The 5123-nt window shown below is 40.6% G+C and overlaps 1 protein-coding gene across 2 annotated transcripts in view; it reads left to right on the forward strand.

Moving 5' to 3' along the window:
* AGPS (alkylglycerone phosphate synthase) overlaps positions 1–5123 on the forward strand; it is a 184428-nt gene that overhangs the window by 161299 nt on the left and 18006 nt on the right. The window lies entirely within an intron of this gene.

The raw sequence follows: 5123 nt of genomic DNA on the forward strand, positions 1-5123 counted from the left end.
TTTTTTTTTTCCTTTTCTTTCTTCTCCTGGTGGAGGTATTATTTTTGACAGGGTAGAACTTCTAATATTCCTTTTAAAAAAAATACTTGGCACAATACAATGTTGGGAAGAGAATTCATAATATGAGTGATTTGAGAGTAATTGTGATTTCCTGGGAGTTGTTCTATATTAGAACAGCAGTTACTAAGGGAGTCTAGGTTGGGATAATAAACAAAAGAAGCTTGATTTGACAAGCCTGCTGGACACAGAGTCTAGCTAGCTTTCTGACTTCCCAGGTACCTCAAGTTACTAGAGAGTAGGCCAGCTTGTCTGGAGGTATCTGACCATTACAGCAAAAGGAGTTAAAGGGGAAAAAAAACACCTACATGAATATTTTTCAACCCCTATTGGGAGCTCTGGTAAAGGAGCTTTGGTAGCTCTGGAGCTCTGGTTATGAATCGGGCTGCAAACCATAAGGTCAGCAGTTCGAAACTACCAGCTGTTCCACGGGAAGAAGATGTGGCTTTCTGCTCCCATAAAGATTTACAGCCTCGAAAACCCTGTACAGGGTCGCTATGAGTTGGAACCGACTCCACGGCACATAACAACAAAAACAACAATTGGAATGTAACTGGACATCAGTTATAACACATACTTGTCTGCCCATCCAAAACTCAGCAAGCTAATCCCGACAGGATATGAAAAGTATTTTCTCAGCATGATTATGCGGTTATGTTATTACTTGATGATCATTGTGGTGTCAGTTTTTAGTTTATCACATCACCAATAAAAATTATGATATGCATAATAATAAGTGGGCTTACAAAAGTAATATGAGGCAGTCTTTTATAAAGTTAGGCAATGGCCATCTGTCATTGTAGTTGTTATGTGCCGTGGAGTCAATTCTAACTCATAGCGACTCTGTACAGGGTTTCTGAGGCTGTAAATCTTTACAGGAGCAGAAAGCCTCATCTTTCTTCCGCGGAGCAGCTGGTAGTTTCGAACTGCTGACCTTGCAGCTCGCAGCCCGATTCGTAACCACTATGCTACCAGAGCTCCTTACAGTTGTAAAATTTGGATTACTCATCTGTTCTCTTTAACAGAAATTTGTTCTTACTCTATTCCTCCTCATGTAATTTGATACTTAGAAAAATAGATAGACATGAGTTTTAAATGCATTTTTTCTAGAAACATAAGCATAAATGACCACCCAGTTTAAAAATTCAACTTCTTCCCTCATCCTGAATCCTCCAGTACTCTCTTTTCCTGCTGTATTTTTTTCATTGCGTTTATTGTCTAACATTCTCTATGTCCGTATTTTGAAAAATCCATCCCTCTCTTACCAGAGAATGAGCTCCATAAGGACAGAGCTCTTTGTTTTGTTTGCTGCTGTATCCCCAGCACCTAGAACAATGTTTGGGCCCAGTTAGCGTCAGTCCATGTGTGTGGAATGATTATGGAGAAAAGATTCGACTATAATCTTCTGTAGGCTCTGGAGTCCTGCTGTGGAGCTGTGGACTAATGTGCTGGACTGCAAAGTCAGTTTGAACTGCAAGGTCCGTGGATCAAGTTCACCAGCTGCTCCTCAGAAACCGTATACAAGATCACTATGGTTCAGAACCGACCCAGTGGCACTTAACAACACACTTGGTCTATGCTCATATATTATTATTGTTGCTAAGCCTGGAAGAGATTGTTAATGTGGATGAATGAAATAGAAAGATAGTTCCCAGCCTCATTGTGAAAATTTAATCTTTTGCTACACCTTACTTTTTCCTAACTCTTACAAAGAAACTTTTTAGTAGGCTGACTGCTAAATATTAAAGTGAATGAATTTGCTCTTTCCCTGTGTATTATACTTAGATGATGATACCAGTGAATGCTAGAATGGTAAAATAAAGATGGAAGGAAAGTGGAGATTAGAAACTTCTTAAACATAATGTGTTGTTTGTTAAGTGCAATCTATTTGGTTCCAAACCATAGTGACCCTTGTATAGCAGGGTTGGTGGTGAACCCTTTTTTCTGCCAAAATTTATAACATTATTTGTAGGCCATACAAAATTATCAACTTAAAAATTAGCCTGCAATATTTGGTCATACATTTAATTAACTCACCCCTAATGCAATGAGGTGTCTTGATGTGGCATTGCAGGTTAATGTGCTGAACTGTAAGGTAGATTTGAACTGCAGGGTCGATGGTTCAAGCTCACCAGCTGCTCCTTGGAAACCCTATATAGGGTCACTATAAGTCAGAACTGACTCAAAGGCACTTAACAACAACAACAATGCGATGGCTGGAACTGCAATTGCTTTGACAGGGCCAGACCAAATGATTTGACAGCTCATATGGCCCACAGGCCGGACTTAACCGGCCCCTGCTGGATATGGTTTCCAAGGGATGGTTTCAACTACTGACCTTGTGTTTAGGAGTTGGGTGCTTATCCTACTGTGACACAAAGGACCCTCAAGCATAATTAAAAGCTCCTAATTAATAAGGAGCTCTGGTAGCGTAGTGATTACGAATTGGGCTGCGAACCTTAAGGTCAGCGGTTCAAAACTACCAGCCACTCCACGGGAGAAAGATGAGGCTTTCTACTCCCGTAAAGATTTACACCCTCGGAAACCCTGTACAGGGTCGCTATGGGTCAGAACCGACTCGATGGCACTTCACAACAACAATTAATCTAAATTAAATTAATCTAGAAGTCTAGACCAAATATGTGGAATTTTAGACGTGAGCATTTCTGGAAGCCATATACATTATTGGAATTCTCTTTATAAGCTCTGTTTTCAGGATGTGAGCACAGGAGCTCTGAGGAATACTCACTGGATTATAAACCACAAGATGTTGGCAGTTTGAGCCTACCAGTTACTTCACAATAGAAAAATGAGGCTTTCTGCTCCTACAAAGATTTGCAGCCTTGGAAACCCAATACAGGGTTGCTATGAGTCAATGACACTTAACAAAAATATTTTCAAAGATGCCACTGTATATGTAAGAAGATTTTTAAATATATCATAAAATATTGATGTATTCTTTATTCCAAATTGATACATGATCCAAATCCAAACTTGTTGAATAGATTTCAACTCACAGCAACCCTAAGGGACAGGGCAGAATTCTCCATAGGGCTCCAAAGCTGAAATCTACATTAAAGGAGATTGCCACGTCTTTCTCCCACAGAGCAGCTGGTGGATTTAAACCACCAATCTGTTGGTTAGAAGCCAAGAGTTTAATCACAGCGCCACCAGGGCTCCTAGATAACGTGGTTGCTGGTGTTAAGTGCCAGTGAGTTGTTCTGACTCATAGTGACCCTGGATAGGATTTCCAAGGCTCTAAATCTTTGCAGGAGCAGAAAGCAGTTAGGTGCTTTTCCGACAGCATCACCATGCTCCCTTGATTGGTGGTGGGGGTGGTTATATGCTGTCAAGTCAGTTCCAACTCACAGTGATCCCATATAGGGTTTCCAAAGCTGTGAATTTTTATGGGAGCAGAATGTCTCATCCTTTCCCACAGAGTGGCTGGTAGATTCAAACTGTTGATCTTGCAGTTAGCAGCCCAACTCGTAGTCTACTACACTACCATAGCTCCTTGATTACATGGTAGTTGTTGTTGTTAGTGCCATCAAGTCTCATGTGGTTGATGGTGACCCTGTATAGTGTTTCCAAGGAGTGGCTGGTGGGTTTGAACCACTAACCTTATAGTTAGCTGTCCAGTGTTTATCCTACAGCACCACACCAGGACTCTTGATTATATAGTTGTTGTTCAGTGTTGTTGAGTCAATTCCGACTCATAGTGACCCGGTATAGGGTTTCCAAGGCTATAAATCTTTAGGGGAGCAAAAGCCTGATCTTTCTCCCATGGAACCACTGGTAGTTTTGAACTGCTGACCTTGAGATTATCAGCCTAACTCGTAGCCACTATGCTTGCTGCTTGATTATATAGCAGGTGGTGGTGGTGTGCCATGGAGTCGGTTCCTACTCTAGCGACCCTGCTTGGGGTTTCCAAGGCTGTAAATCTTTATAGGAGCAGAAAACCTCATCTTTCTCCAGTGGAATGGCTGGTGGATTAAAACTGCTAACCCTACAGTTAGCATCCAGACTTTTAACTTGCTATGCCAGAAGAATTGATGCTTTTGAGTTATGGTGTTAGAGGAGAATATTGAAAGTGCCATGGGCTGACAAAAGAATCAACAAGTCTGGGTTGGAAGAAGTGCAGCTGGAGTGATCCTTGGAGGCCAGGATGGCCAAACTTTGTCTCTCATATTTCGGACAAATTGTCAGGAAGGACCAGTCGGTGGAGGAGGATATCATGTTTGGTAAGGTGGAGGGTCAGAGAAAAAGAGGATGACCCCAGCGAGATGGATTGGCAAAGTGGCAGCATCAATGGGCTCAAGCGTGGCAACAATTGTGAGGTTGGCCCAGGATCGGGCAGTGTTTCGTTCTGTTGTGCATAGGGTCACTATGAGTTGTTACTGACTCAATGGCACCTAACAACAACAAAAAATGCCATCGGGGCTTCATTAAACAACCCTTGTTGATATTGTTAAGTGCCATAGAGTCAGTTCCAATTCATAGAGATCCTGTATAGGGTTTCTGAGGAACCAACGCTAGTATACATTTATTTAAAATTTGTATTGTATTGCTTTTGAAAGCTATTATCAGTCTATTGACTTAATCAATTCATGCATATAGAAGTTATTTAAAAGCAGTAGTTGGAAAAATATAAATGTTAATTCACCTACCATACTTTGTTTATTCAAGTTTTGATCCCAAAGCAAATAATGTAAAAGCTTCCTGTGATATTTTTTCTACAAACTTTTAAAAATGCTTTTTAATATTGTTGTATAGTCTATTTTCGATAGTATTAATACATCTGGCCCATGGGCTTCTAGTGTGGTGCTATAGAGTCAGCACTGTACAACAAACACATGGCCCTTGGCAATAGAGTCTTAAAAAAAAAGGCTGTCTTTCACCTAAAGGACTTCCCCTTATACTGAAGTATGAGAGATGAATTTTGGCTTCTAATGAGCATTTTAGCTTCCAACATACATTTATTTGTTCTTTTGGCATTCTAGCTTCCAACACACATTCATTTGTTCTTTTGGCAGTCAATGGTACTTTTAATATTCTCCTCCAACACC

Source organism: Chrysochloris asiatica, unplaced genomic scaffold, assembly GCF_000296735.1.
Source record: "Chrysochloris asiatica unplaced genomic scaffold, ChrAsi1.0 scaffold00094, whole genome shotgun sequence".
NCBI classification, from domain to species: Eukaryota; Metazoa; Chordata; class Mammalia; order Afrosoricida; family Chrysochloridae; genus Chrysochloris; species Chrysochloris asiatica.